The sequence below is a fragment of the Vanellus vanellus genome (genome assembly GCF_965231255.1).
Source record: "Vanellus vanellus genome assembly, chromosome: 14".
NCBI classification, from domain to species: Eukaryota; Metazoa; Chordata; class Aves; order Charadriiformes; family Charadriidae; genus Vanellus; species Vanellus vanellus.
In genome coordinates, this window is record NC_138919.1 from 17,912,713 (window position 1) to 17,928,408 (window position 15,696).

Below are 15,696 nucleotides of genomic sequence, written 5' to 3' on the forward strand. Positions count from 1 at the left end.
AAAAATATGGAGAACAAGTATATTTTATTAAATTATTTTTTAAAAACGTCTATCTGCTCAAAGTTTGTAATCAGTATTTCAATATGCAGATGCAACTTATCTAAAGGAGAAGAAAAACGAAGTAAAGCACTAATTTCCCCATGTCTTGCAGTAAAAAATTAATATATACATACACATATATAGGCATTAAAGAGGTTTAAGTGTTTTAGCTTAGATAAATGATTGAACTGTAGTATTTGGAGAGCAAGATAACTTTTAAGAATAGATGAGTTTTACCCTAAAGGGAAAGATTAACTAGTCGACAGGTGCAATGACTGAAGTTTGAAGTAAGCAGAAGACTTTATTTGGGAAAACGATGGTTTAAGATAACAGCCTGTGCACTTCATTCTTTGTACCCTGAAGTTTTACTGAGAGGTGCGATAATGATCTGTAAAAGATCCGATGTCTTTCTAGGGCACGTTTTTCCTTCCCCTTTTCTCTACTGTTAGTGCCGATTCTGGTCGTTACTATGAGGTGTCCGGGGCAGAGCTGCTCCGCGTGGCCTCTCCTCGCCCTCTGTCACGTGCGGTGGCTGGCGTGGCGGCACCCAAGACAAAGAAACAGCGCAACCAGTCTTTTGCTTGCAATTCAATTTCATAATTTGATGAAGAATAGTGGATAGAAGCACAAACTGTTGTTATTATTATGTGGTCTTGATCTTAAAAGAGAAAGGGATTTCCACGGCTAACGTGGGTTTGTGATGTGCCACGCAGGTGGAAGTCACCCAAGGCCGACGCTCGTGGTCTGAAGACCATGCGGTGGTGGCTGGCCGATGCGCACAGTCTCTGGCCGGCCTCTCTTCTCAAACACGAAAATGAACGTGCCGCAAATTCATGCAAAGAAACAGTGGATCTTCTGTTTAGACTTCCATACAAATTTAAGTCGTATTCAAGGACCTCGTAAGACAGCTGACCCGTGCGTTAGAGCAGAAAATGGACGTGGAGAACTCTTTTCCTCTGTGTTTGTTAGGTGGGAAGGAGGATTTCAGTAGTTAAACCGGTGGATGTGAAAGGCCTGGCTGATACCTCTCCTGTGGAACCGCTGTAATACGCCCCGGAGCTCCGAGAGCTCCAGCCCTGGAGGGACAGGCCGTAGGAGATGGCTTCTCCTGACTCCTGCGGGCCTTCAGTGCCGTAGTTGTGCCCTGTGGCCTCATATCCGCGTATATATGGATATGACATGTGAATTGTCGTTGTTGCTAAGTTGCCCAAACTTATTCATACACATGGCAGGGCGGCGTGCATTCCGGGGACCGCTGTCGCGGGCTCATGGAGCTCTTGGGGGCGGGTTGGAGAAAGGTTCTGCCCACAGTGGTCCCCCAGCAGCCGCCGAAGAGCAGCTTTGCTGCGGCTGCCCCACTCTGGATTCCCCAGGATAAGGTGTATCTCGTGGCCTTCCTCCTTAGTGACTCAGTCGCTCTTCTGGATTGATCGGATTTTCTTGCTTTCCGATCCTTGTTGTTGAAGTACTGTTTCTTTTATGTAGCAAACAGTGTTTGAGGCACGATTAAATCACGATGTGAATCATAACCGAAACGCTGAGCTAGACACGCTCGCTCTTCACATCTCTAAGCCCGGAGATGAATAACAAGTTTTGTAGTGACAGCCTTAAAGTGGGTTTGCAGTTTGGCTGGGAGCTGAACCCGCTGGTTTGTGTCTTTTAATGGAAGCAACTTGAGCGGAATCAAAAGCCGGTTAATCAGTTCGAAAGGAGGTTGTAGCACGGAGAGCACGGGCACAGTATTTCTAGATAGCTTAAAGGACGGAGTACGTTTTCAAATGGCGTATGTAATGTAACATTTTATTCATGAGGCCCCTGTTTTGTGTTCTAACAAATATAAATAATGTATTGTATTAATCATATATAATTCTGAATCACAGCATAAAACTTTCCAGTGCTATAATTAAGAAGAATGAAAGAGATAAGGAGTAGCAGCTGCACAGCTAACGAAGGGGTTAATTTCAACGTGTGTTTGAGACCATTAAGTAGTGTAAAGCCCAAAGTTGGGTTGCCAGCAGGAGCCGAGGCGGGCAGTGCTCCACCCCTCCCTGCCCCGGCCATCGGCCATCGGCCATCGGCCATCGGCCGTCGCTGGGGATGCCGCAGAGCTCGGCCTTCCCTAAACTCGATTCCTTAGTTCAGGCAGCAGCAGGCGCTGGGAATGTGGAAGAAGATGTAAATCAGAGTTGCAGATTGTCTTTTAGCAAAGAAAATCTTTTGTATTCTGCATGTGAATATAAATTTTTCTCTATGACAATATTTTTATCCTTTCAGGCCAGAATACATTTTACAAACTTATTTAACAGATTGAGAGCCAAGAGTTCGGGTCTTTTTTTCTGCCTGTCAAGCCTCTCCGGAGGCCGAGCTCTGCAGGCCATCCAATACATCATTGTTCACATTGTACTTTTTTTTTTTAACAAGTCTGAAACGTTTTCCTTGTGTGGTTTCGCAACCCCGTATTTTTTTTTTTTCCAAACAGCATGAGTCCTATCACTAGATCAAATTTAGAATTCACTGCTTCCAACAATTGTCTAATGGATCCACATGTTTACACAGCGTGACATTGGCATCCAGAGAGTGTCGTCAAAGACTCCAATCAGTACTACTGTTTCATGCTTCCTCCTTACTTAAAAAAAAAAAAAAGAAAGAAAAAAAGTTATAGGCGCCGTTATTCTGGTGTTCGAGGAAGCAGTGAGTGGTCCCTCTACTTCAGCCACCAGGATTGTCTCACAAAATTCAGAAAACAGACTTTTTTTTATCTGTTATAAATTAAAACATCATCAACTCTCAGGTCTTTTACCAATGCTTATTGTATCAATGAATAGGTCTTAAAACGCTACTGAATGGGAGACTGGAAAACATTTCCAGACCCAGTCCTACTCCTATCCTGAGTTTTCCAAACTTGTACCTGGCTGTGCCCCTACTGAGACCGCCCCCCCTCGCTACCCCCTCCTTTCGGGGGGCTGTAGGGAGGGAGAAGGTCTCCCCTCGGCCTCCCCTTCTCCAGGCTGAACACCCCCAGGGCCCTCAGCCGCTCCTCATCACACGTGTGCTCCAGACCCCTCACAGCTCCGCTGCCCCTCTCCGGACACGCTCCGGCCCCTCAATGTCTGTCTTGCGGTGAGGGGCCCCAAACGGAACGCGGCGTTGTGTGGCCTGAGGGTGGCTCAGCGCGGCGCCCTGACCCCCCTGCAGACTCACCAGCCTCAGTCACTTGGCCTTTGCGTCTCATGGGAAGAGCTTTTGTAATTAACTCGCCCGTGTGCTTTGCAAAGTGTTTAATTCCTGTTCTCCGTGATGGGACGTAAATAAATCAGTAGCAATTCCTTGGCAGCAGCCTTCCCCCGCCGTTTGCTGTGAAGGAGCTCAGTCCCTGGTAGCAGTAAGCGAAGGGGGGGTTGGCTGGGACACCAAAACCTTTGTTTTTTTTTAGCGCCCTCGTGGGATCTATCACTTCCACACAAGCAATTCCCTGAGCTGGCCGAGCGGTCTTGATTTAACGCCGCTTGATGAACACGGCTTGTCCCAGCTGCAGGATGTCATAACCTCTGTTTCCTTAGCTTAGATTTGAAATCTGGAGCCGTATGTTTCAGACGAACCACAACTGCCCTCGCTTTAACTTGATGTATTTGTTCTGAAAACGCCGTTGTTCGCTCCAAGTTTTAACTCCTGAGCAAATTAAGCTGATTTGCGCCGGTAAATTGGGAGTACTGACCAGCTTGATTGATTGAAAAAGAAAAACAAAACCCGCAAAGAAAGCTGAAGTAATTTTTAACTCATGAGTGCCAATGAAAATGCTTCATTAGCATAAGCTTAAAAAACACAAGTGTTTTTGTTTCTTGGTGTTTTTTCTTTTTTTAAATGACAGATTGTCCCTAAGATAAGTGTAGCTGTGATGCAAGAGTAACTTCTTACAAAACTAATTGTGTGTTGTGCAGTGAGGTCCCAAACCCCCTTTGCTGCCGAGGGCTGTCAGGAGGGCGGGCGATGAGCAGAAGGGCTTTGCCTGCCAGATTTGCTTCTCCGGGGGCTCCTGTCCTCGCGCGGCTTAGGGACGAGCTTTGGGATTTGAAGGAAAGCCAACCGGATTTGTAAAGATGCTTATCTCCTCCTCTGGCCTTGTTCAAATCGCCAGAAAATATTAGGGCTGACAAGCCTGACTCTAGGTGCTTCGCAATTAATATTTTTATGCTAAATTACAGTACGCGTCGGCATGCACGGAGGGGAGGTTTGTAGTCACCCAGGCGGTGTTTGTAAGTGGCAGATGGTTGTGGCCTTCACCGCTGTCTTGTAGCCCCGTGTGGGTCTGCTCCCCCCAAATAGAGCCGCTGCAAATATTAGGGTGGGAGTTTAGTGCCTTTGCACGTAACCTGTTGTATTATAGAAACCTTAATTTCTCTGACACGACAACTTTAATATGGCGCTAAACTTTTCAGTTCGAGGTTCACGTGTACGATGTGCGTCAGCTCCTCTCAACTACCTGTTCTTTTCGGCGTTCTGTCTCCTGTTGAGATTTATGTGCGTTATCAGTTGAGCAGGGGATTATTTGTCTTTTTTTTTAATTATTTTTTAAGAGTAACTTAATCCAGAGTACGTAGGCAGAATAAATGCTGTGCCACATCTTTTCTGAAGAGATTTGATGGCATGCTTTAAAAATGAAAATTAAAAAATCCCATGAAAAAAACAGTCTTTGCCATGGCTGCAGCCTGTTAAAAAAAAAAAAGTGCCAAACTCCACAAACCTGAAAAAAACCTCTTTTATTAAAACAGTTGAGACACAGCAGAAAAAAGCCAAAATGACCCAAGGGGGTCTGCATGTTTACCCCATCACTGAAGGGCAGTCTCAGTTGCCAGTGTGTCCGATGAGGTTTTTGTCATTACTCGTTAATAAAGATGTATTTACAAGCTCTAATTTGTAGAAATCTTTGGCAATGGAGCTGATAAACTTCATAATCTAATTACATTTTTTACTTCCAGTTTTTATAATTGCCGGTTCGCAGCGGTACTTTGTAAATGTTCTGATTTATTTATTCATAAATGCTCAGAGAGGCTAAACAGAAGGGTCTGGGATACTTTCCCAAATATGTTTCCGAGCCGGTGGTCCGTGGGTGAGCTGCTCCTGCAGGCTGCAATCCAAACTGCCCCAGCCGCGCTGGCTGGTCCGGCGTGTACGGGATGCCAAGTTTGGCAAATCAAGATTTTGTTTTGGCATGTAGCGATAGGCCGAGGGGGAATGGCTTTAAACTGGAAGAGGGCAGGTTCAGATTGAACATTAGGAGGTTTTTCACTCTGAGGGTGGTGCGGCACTGGCCCAGGTTGCCCAGAGAGGCTGTTGTGGCCCCATCCCTGGAGGTGTTCAAGGCCGGGCTGGACGCGGCCTTGGGCAACCTGGGCTGGTGGGAGGTGGCCCTGCCCATGGCAGGGGGGTTGGAACTCGATGATCTTCAAGGTCCTTTCCAACCTAAACCATTCTATGATTCTGTGATTCTATGATAAAGGTTTTTTGTTCGGATAACCTGCGGGTGGCTCAGGCTTAGGGCGTCTGCGGAGCGGCTTCTCATTGTCAGGCGTATCTCATGGATTGGAAAGTATTGAGAAAATTGCCTTCAAATACTGAAAACGACCTTACAATTTAGCTGCAATTTTACGCGCTGGATGTAGGCAATTCTACTCGCTGCCGAACTCCGTGGGCTGAGTGAGGTTTTCCTTCCTCCTCCCGTTTCCCCTCTCTCCCCGGGTGTTGCAGCACACCGGTTCCGAGTTCGGTGTAAGACAGTGCGACTGTTCCGTGTTTAAAAGCTGGTTTTGGTGTATGGAGACACCGCTGTGGCCCAGGGACACTGGCTGGATTCCTCAGCAGTGGTGACACGACCAGCTGGAGCCGCTTCTCGCACTTCACCGTCCCTTCTTTTTTGACAACGCTTGCTGAAAATTATCTGTGTGCCGAAAGATCGAGCCCACCCCCGTTTTACGTTTTGTGCGATGTCCCGACCTCGTAGAGTGATGGGATTTCACTTGTGTGCGCACAAAGCCTGGGTTTCCCGTGTCCCTCCGTCGGACCTGCCGGTTTGAGCGCTGCCTTGCCCAGCAGTTGGCCCACCTCAAAGTCAGCACCTCCTGCCACGCCGCTGCTGCCATCATTTCTCAGCTAAACTGCTCCTGGGGCAGATGGTGACGGAATAAGACATCTTTGTGTCTTTTATAAGTAACCAGCGTTACTAGAGGCGCGGGGTTGTGGAAGGGAGGCGGGAGGAAGGATGGGGAACCTTGCAGAGCTGGTGAACGGAGACGCTGGCGGTGGGCTGGAGGTGTTACGATGGAAAAGCGGCCTGGGATTTCGCCCGGCGGTGGAAGCGGTGGGGTTGGCGTTGCCGCATCGCGGTTCAGTGGCCCACCCATTTAGTTTGCCATAAAGACCTCCTCTGGGGCTGCGTGGAGGCACGGAGACGAGACACGTACCGTCAGACGCGTGGTCTTCAGTGCTGGTTAGTGCTCTTCGAAGCTGGAGCTTGATGTTGTTATTTTAATATTTTGTTCGGAGACATAAACATTTAGATTTATAATTCTGCCCCTCTGGCCATTTCCCCGATTTACCTTGCCGAGTAAACATACTTTCGTTCTGTTTTCCAGACTTCCTTTTCCTTTTCTTTGCTGTTGGCTTCATTTTGAGATACGATACTCAAGTCAGAGGGAAGTGTCTCTTTGGGAGTGAAAGAAAAAACCAGCTAAGGGTTTGAGCGAGCTAACTATTTGCTCTCTTTAGAAGCAACAGCTTATTTTCAGCATTCTGCAAGTCCTCAAACACGGGTCCTGCCAAAGGCACCGGCTCAGAGCAGCGCGTAGGAGAACGCGCTCAGGTTTGCTGGCAGTGCTTGCGAGCCGCATATCGCCTGTCGCGAGCGCCCCGCGGTTTGGAAAGCTCTGCTTAAGTCAAACCTGTAAAGAGCTTCTTTTTATGATTATAGTCGTCCATTTCCATTTCATCTACAGTGGGCCCAGTTTCCTCAGTGTTCGATATCCAGGATCTTAACGTGGAATCTGTAATTAGTACAGCTGCATTCAGAGGCAAAGGCATTTGCAGTGTTTCTCGCAATAATTCACTGTGTTGCACAGTGTGGAACTCGGCACGTTTTAAACACGCTCCACTTGTGCATGTACAGATTTTTATAGCTGAATGAAGAATTTATAATGCGCTGGGTCTCATATTCCAAGTCTGTTTGTTTCTAAAGCTCCACGCAGAACTTGGACTAGGTCATAAATTTCTGTAGATGAAATGAAAGCTGATTAGAATTTTAATATTAAGGAAGGAAATGGCCTCGGGTAGAGCACTACGGAGCAGAACGGCCCTTCTGTTAATACACAAGAGTATTACTGTTTTCTTGAACTTTGCCTTCCGATCCAATTACCACTTGTGCCTAGAAATCATAACTCTGACGCCTCCCATTTGATGGTGTTGAATGGTATCCTTGTCCAAGTCTATGTCATTTCCAGTAGCAAAAATGATCTTGAATATAAAGCTGCTAGATAACATACTCCTAAAATTAAATTATAGGCAGCGGTACATGGTATTTGTTGATAAACAAAGCAGAGTTACGATGGTATATCAAATTGGCCCAGTTCTGTCTCTTTTTAAATTAAATGAAATCAAGAGGTTTTTCTTGTGACGTGCTTTCCTTCTGATAACATATTGTATATTGTACTCTTCGTGGTATGAACGACGACAAAGCTTTCAGTGTAAATGATGGGTTTTTTTCCCCGAGTCAAGCAAAATACCAGGAATCTAAGTTGCCGGCTTTCATTTTAAGCACTTCTGCGATAGCATCATAGAATCATAGGATGGTTTAGGTTGGAAAGGACCTTGAAGATCATCGAGTTCCAACCCCCTGTGTCATGAGCTCATACGAGGAGTCGTTCCAGCCAGCTCCTTTATCAGCGTAAGCCATCGTAGCGCCGTAGGTGTCCTCCCGTGTCCTCCTCCCTGCCCCCGCTGGTAACTGGATTGGGCTCGATGCTGCGTGATTCCCTGGATCTGTATTACCGACCCCTCACCGCACACATCTTTGTTGCACATTTACAGCAGAACGTTATTACTGAAATGTGGAATCACATTCTGGTGTTATTGCATGGAAACGGATTCTGATTCCGCGGTGTTTCAGAGTATATTATTACCATAGTACAACTAATCATTTTCTTACATGGGGAATGACAATCGTAGCCTTGTTGAGACGCTGCGTGTGTATTTATAGGATCGCGATGCCCAAATTTGGTGGCTAAGCTTGGCTGCTTCTCCCGCTGGTTTCTGTGGTTTTGTTTCATTGTCCAGAAGAAGTGACAACATTCTCAGCTCTGTAGCATCCATCACCAGGATTCGTGTGATGTCCACTTTTGGCAGGAAGAAGAAAGATGTATATTTGCTTGTTTGGTCCTTCAAATGTTAGAGCAGACTTGATAGTTCGTTATCTGTCTTTCAGAGGTTTTGTTTGTCATTCTCACACCATTAAAACGTCACAGTAGTGACACCGTCTGAAACGTATTTATCCCACTCCGAAGACTCAACGGTTTATGCACAGTTTGTTATGCAAGTAGCTTTGCTTTAGATTTCTTCCCTTTTTTCTTTGATCACTTGTGTAATGTGTTTGAAATGTATGCCTGATGTTGGCGCCTTTTTGTGTTCCCCTGGGTGCACTCTGCAGCTAAAAGGACTGAATACTAAATGTTCTTTTTGCATGTGTACATAACAGCGTTTTAGTTTTCTTCTTTCAGACAGAGCAGGGGAATTCCTAGGGTTTAAGGCCTGATAAAGTAATAAAAAAATATAGCAAAACCAAAAAGACTAAAATAGAAATGTATTTTTATCACTTTGGGGATTTTATACTGTAAATCGGAGCAGAAGGAACAAACCCTATCAGAGATAATACTGAAAATGAAAAAATTCACGTTATTGCACTATGTCATCCGCATTGTAAGAACAGTACAGATAAACTCTGATTGTCTTAGTGCATTTTTCCCCCTATATTAACCCACCAGTGTTTCCGTAACCAGGAATATACAGGTTTATGGTGACTCGGTATAACAAATCCGGTGCTGAGAAAAAGAGTCGTATTCAAAAGATTTTTGTTTTCCCTTTCTTTCTTAAAGTAGAAAAAGGCTACTGTTTCTTTTCCTTTCTGAACCTCCAGAGTGGAACAGCATTTGATAAGCTGGCTCCCGGGGTACAAGTGCCCTTCAGAGCAGAGATCCTCTTTGTAGAGCGTATGAGTTCCTTAGTTTGACGTGTTGCGGTTGTTCGGCGCAGCACGGCGAGGTTAGTGCCGCTTTGGTGTCTGCCTTACACGTAGCGTTTCAATAATGTCCCTGTTAAAGAGCTGTGTTGTGATTCAGGGCTGAACACACAACCATCTCCAGCTCTGGAGGGACTCGTTTCTTTCTGGCCCCATATGTTGTCTTCAGCCAGGAAGCACGGAGGAACCCATTTGAACTGAGGTGCCTTCAGATATGTTATGAGCAAATATAGACGCTCAGACCTTACTAGACAGTTTTACAAACTGGAAGGGAGGAGCTGGTTGTGGTTTTGCCTACAAACACGTTTTATCTGTTGAGTTACAGCTTTTAATTACTCACCACCGTGAGTGACTCTGTCAGCCGTGTGAGCTGTATGAGTGTTGAAAATGGAATTATTATGACAAGTTTTCCCTAGATGCATTTTTACTTCTTCCCCCTCCTCAATTCCCTTCACTCAAAAGCCGAGAAGAAAGGAGCGCTGGTCTTGAGCCTGGAGAGAGATCTCTTCCTTCAGCAGACAAAGCTGGAAGGCCTGAGCCAGCGATCCTACTCCCACCTCATGCCAAAACTTCCCTACACCATCCAGGCAGCGTACAAAATGCTCCCATCAAACCAACCAGTATGGCCATACTCAGCGCTACCAAAACCGAACAGTACTGCCCTCAGTGAGAGACACCGAAACACCCTGTGCTACGTCACGTACTGGGAGCGATGTTCCTGGTCCTGACCAGGGAGGACTTCCCGCCCTCAGTGGTACCTGTCCTGCCGGACATGGACGTTGAACAACCACACAACTGCAGAACCAACCGGGCACGTGTGTGTAGACCAGAGTGCCCCCACGAGCACTGAAAGAACATTTGCAGTTTTGTCCAAGGTGTCTCCAACCTCAGAGTTTGCAGAGGAACTGGTGGGAGCGCAGCTTCCACCTCCGCCCATCGTTTCTTCCCGAAGGATGATGCTATGTCCAGTGCTTCTGGCAAAGCCATCATAGTTTTATTGTGATGGTTTCTCATTACTCATTTCTGCAAGATCGCTGCCTGAGCCTCACCACAAGCCAAATGCTCTGGGAACAATTATCTCAAGAAGTTGTTAATTACTGTGGAGCCACTACAGCTTTTTAAGTATATTGCCTGTACCGATACCGTAAATCCACTTTCCTCTCCGCTTGTGGTGCGGCACTTCGTATTCTGGGTTCGCTGCTAGCGAAGGTGCTGAAGTGCTGCTGGCTGGCATGGAGACGAGCGCGTGAGACGGAGACGCAGCTCCGAACGAGCCCACTACCCAAGCAGGTTAGGTGTTTGATGGCCTAGGGGGTTGGGGTTTTTGGTTTTTTTTCAATTCTGCTTATCAGTCTGGAGAAAGAGCCACAAAAAATGCTACAAAACTTTCTGTCTTTGGATTTTGCGGCATCCTATTCGCAACATTTGTTGCGCGTAAATTTTTGCACTTTGGCCAAAACAAGACTGGTTTTATGACTTCCCTTTCCAAAGTGTTGAAAGCGTGCGTTGCTGTTATTATTTATTGTACGGCACTTAAATAACTTCATATACTGAACATAGGCTAAAGCAGAATTCACAAATGGCATCTCCCTCAGTGTGATTTTTGAAGTGCAGTTGGTGTCCTATTGTCACTGCGGAACTTTGTAAGGAAGATGGACCATTTAGAAGTTTTTTGGACAGAATTATGAAAATGTTTAATATTTTAAATCGTTACAGTACCAGGAATATTAAGCCTAATTGGATTGAATTCCAAATGCAAACCTTATTCTAAAAAGCTAAAAAATAAGTACTGAAAGTTTTAAGGCTTTTGTTATGGGTGAGGGATTTCAGAAGCCTTTGGAAGTCTGTGCGCTCTTTTTTTATGGGTTATGTTTCAGACACCTCTCAATGTGGGATTTAAAGCAGTTTGTTTTTATTTAAAAGGAAAGATAAACAGTTTGGCAGAACTCTTTGAATAGATAAAAGAGCTTAAAAAAACTTGACAATTGCTTGTAAGAGGAACTGTATGAGAAAGATATTTTTCTGCTTTTATTTCTAGTAAATTTATAGGCTGAACAGTTTAGGAGGCACTCCAGGTTAATTATGCATTAGCAAATAACAACTCTTTTTCAGTCTTTTGATCATACTTCCAGTTTTAAACTGGAGATAAACCTTAAGATGATTACGCTTTTGGCTTCTTTAGACCTTGTCTTTTCCAGCCTGTCATACATTTTCCACAGATTTTAATATGAGTGTTTCTACTGCCAAATGTTTATTCCTTTCACCTAAATGGCATAGTGACATACTCCCCTGCTGTCGGGATGGGTGTTCTCTGGTTCAAAATTCCTCAAGCAGTTGTGTTACCTGCGCTTTAATAAAGCTTCTGGAGTACCCGAGCGGTATGTTATTAATTACATCTCTGTTTTTTTATGGAAACATTGTAGGTTTCTGCTTAACCTATTTACTTGTTGAGCACTACATTGTTCAAAAGGATATTTATCAGATTATAAGATCTTCACCGAAAGGGTTGTCAAGCCTTGGAAGAGTTTGCCCAGGGGGGTGGTGGAGTCGCCATGCCTGGAGGTGTCTAAAAGGCGGGCGGACGTGGTGCTGAGGACGTGGTTTAATGGTGATTTGGGCAGCGGCGGGTTGATGGGCTTCTTTTGATGCAGCCCAGGGTATGGTTGGCCTTCTGGGCCAAGCCGAGGTGGAGGAAGAGTGGTTTGCCATATCAGCTCTTACCGTGTGTTTGTTCCTTCCTGTTAAAGCACTCCTCTTCCTAAAGCATTTCCCATTTCCCACCAGTGGCCTTACAGCGATAATCTGCTAGGAAGGCTCTGACTCGAGACCGGGTGAAAGATCCGAAAATGTGGCGAGCTCAATATAATTTTGTTCTGTGGCGACTGAAGGGGAAAAAGTCCTTTTAAATAAATTTGTTCTCTTTCTAAATAGATAACTAGCCAAATGCACTTCAAATATTTGTCCAACTGATCAAATACTGCTTTAGATTTAGAAAACAAATTTGAAGAATTAGACATTTTGTACCGGAACACTTTTCTGTGTCATTACTTCTGTACCAATGACCCCAGGTACTTTGGTCAAAATAAAAGACCCTTCTGATGAAAATCAGTCAGACAAATGTTTTTGCAACTTGGAGGATTCTTCCTGTTGTGTGCACTCACGCTAAAATAGCGCTGTTGTATGTTTAAATTCTGGTAGTTTCACTGGGGAAAGACCAGTCAAACTGTCGAGCTGTCTAATGCTGCTAATGTGGATTTTTTTTTTTTTCTGAAGGAACTAAAAATACAAGGAGCAGTTAAAATTACATCGTTTTGTTAGGCCGTTGGTACTGGGTGAAATCAGTATCATAAGCCTAGAAGTAACATTTAAATGAGAAAACAAAGTTTTAAGATGGAGCAATTTTACAGGAAAGCTGTATAAAATGACTAAGCTAGCTTGCTTACTGATTTTTTCATTTTTTTTGTTTTAGTTCTGCATAAAACAACTCAACTATGGAAGTTCCTGCTCATTTTCTTTTACCCTTTTGCTTATGAGAATGGCACACCAGTACTTCTGCTGTAGACACAGTGATTCGCTGGGATATTTATACGAGCTGTATATTTTTGGCAAAAAGATAACTTGATAGTTGAACATCAGTTTGACTTTGAGATAGACACGTTTCTCGGTGGGTGGGTTCAGAAGACCGAGCATTCTTCTGTCCCGACACTAAATAAAAACAGTCCCAGGTGGAAATGATCTTTTTTTTTTTTTAGAGGGGTGTTTGATTTAGATGTCTGATTACCTCTTACCCCCATGGCTGTGCCTCGAGATGCTGCTCCTATTTAAACCATGACTATTAGATACCGTTCATCGTCCCGCTCTTGAAGTGGCATCTGGGTACCCTTTTCCCCACTGTTGGCGTAAGATCTTCTGCTGAGCAGCTAAGAGCACGAGTGTGCTGAGACACACAGGCACGTAAAGTACATTCTTGCGCGCTTCCTAGGACTGAGAGTTGGAAGTAGAGCACGTTAAAGTTTTTGCAACGAGCTCACAAGCGCTCGGTTGATATTTTGGATTGCTCTGCTCCGTTGTTGCGGGTTGTCCAGCGTGTCGCAGCGGGGATCCCCCGCGGGGTTACGGACTTCAGCGGTTATTCTCTGCTCTGGTGGCACAACCACGAGCCTTTGCAAAGGGTTGCTGGAGTTTAGCTTTTAACGGGGTGCTGCCGCTTGCTTTGAGTAATTGCTGAACGGAATGATGCCTCCAGACCCGGTGCGGCTCCAAGAGGAAAGGCAAAGGGCAGGACAGGGGATGGCGACGCATCTTCTCCCCTGTCTCAACTGCCTTGACCACATCTTGTCATATATTTGCGTTTGTACAGTATGTGAAGATCATTTATTTTCTTTATTAGATTAGATATCTTGATAAAGTTAGGGGTATGGGTTATTATTAGATGGTAACATTTGTTTATTTAATCAGCTACATAATAAAAGTAAAAATTTATTTGGAACTCAGTCGTCATCTGTTTTACTACTGGGGCAGTTTAATAATTGATCGCTACCGTTACCCACCCCAGAATTAGCAAGCAAGCCCCTGAATTTTTGCAACAAAAGCAAAAAAATTGCTTCTGCTGCGTTTGTTGCCCACTGATCTGTAGACGTTAAGCGAAGGGGATTTTCTCGCTCATTCTAAAAGGCGGGAAGCGAACCCGCAGCTTCTCCCCGCGGCTAGAACTCAAAGGGGCTGGAAGAGCTGACAGCTCCGACTGGGGTCTCTCGTTCCCCAGCGGTTTGTTCCCTGGCTCTGCTTCTGAGTTTTGGATGGGCAGGAAGACAGTGCGCATGCCGAAGGGTTAAACACTGCCGTGGAAGGAATGGCAGCGCTAGCAGCCAGAGAGCATCATCGAAAGGCGGAAAATAATGGAGCAAATAGCTCACCTAAGAGGACTACGGCGAGAGAGGGACTGCTCCTTTATACTAATACTTTCAGGATTGTGAAAATGTGAATAATGCTATAAAAATCTATAAATTGGTTATCTATTGAAGTTTTGTTGAATTTGCTTGTTTGTGCCTGCAAGAAAAACAGCTTTTTAAAAAGGTTGTTCTTATGAAGGTATTAGGTCCATATTTTTACGGTCCTATTGCAAATGCGCACCCTCTGTGTAGAAGGGAAAATGGTTTTCTTGGATTCCTGATGGACTGATCCTTGCCTGACACGTTTTGAATAATACAAATATAAAGTATAAAATATTGCCGCTCTTGGGGTAAATCACAAATCGGAAATCATACGTCTAAAAATACCACCTCGTCGTTGTTTGCCTTCTGGTTTGCTTAACTTTGAGACATCGTCGCTGCCTTCTGGGTGATGTTCTCAGATTCTGTACTCAACGTTAAGCATCCAGAGCTGAGGAACGAGCAGGGAGCGCTGCCCAGTCTCCCTCTGGAGGCGTTCCTCTTTGCCTGCTCTGTCCCGGGTGTTTGAGGAGATGCCATTGCTACCCTTGACCAACTCTAAATGTGGAAGAAGAAGCTGTTCTGTGAAGACCAGCTATTGCAGTCGTATTACTTATGTGCTCGAGGGTTTTATGTCCTCCACTCATCTCACGTGTTTACTTTTGCCTTTGTTTCCCGTTCTTCCACTGCACTCACCCTTTGTGGTATTTCACGTGGCTTAACACATGCATCAACCGTCTTCCGCTCCTGCTGTTACCCCTCCTACTGCGCGGGGTCCCCCTTCTGCCCCGCCGTGCCCTCCCGTGCACTTACCGCATGCTCCTGCTCTTCTACTTTCCCTTCTCCTTCTGTTCCCTCCTGCACAGAAACATGAATTCTTCTGACCCCCTTCACTTTCTTGTTCCTTTACACTAAAACGTCGCCCACCCCCCGCTGCCCCCTCTGCCTCTGCCCGCGGCTGCAAACGCCGTCTCTGGGCTTGAGCCCGGACCCCTGGTGACTGCTGCGCCCTCCCGCGTCAGGGCAGCAGCCCCGGCTCGGGCCCTCGGGAGCAAAAGTTATGTTTTCCGCCTTTACGAGGCCTCTACTGTCATTTTGAAATTAGAGGGAAACCCCCGTGCAACGCGTGGCACTCCCAAAAAGCAGCAAAACCAAGGGGTCTGTGATAATTTGAGAGCTGGCAGCCCGAACTGCCTCATCCCTGTGCCTAAGAGGTGGGATACACATAGCAGCATTACGTGTTTTACACTTACATTTCTTACATGAGCCGTTTAACACTTCTGTTTATTTTAAGGAATGGTATCTTCAGCCAGAGGCTGCAAAAAATGGGGTGCCACAAGCTGCGCCCCCGCTTGCTTCCACCTTTCTATCACCTCCTCTTTTTGCTGGCAGAAAGATTCACAGTGAATCGAATTAAGGAACTGATTTGGTTTTAAAGTGGCCCTG

The 15,696-nt window shown here is 45.4% G+C and overlaps 2 protein-coding genes across 4 annotated transcripts in view; one reads left to right on the plus strand and one right to left on the minus strand.

Moving 5' to 3' along the window:
• Positions 1 to 15,696, plus strand: part of CHLSN (cholesin) — a 152,323-nt gene that overhangs the window by 77,446 nt on the left and 59,181 nt on the right. The window lies entirely within an intron of this gene.
• The window catches only part of GPR146 (G protein-coupled receptor 146), a 55,070-nt gene that overhangs the window by 30,244 nt on the left and 9,130 nt on the right, over positions 1 to 15,696 (minus strand). The window lies entirely within an intron of this gene.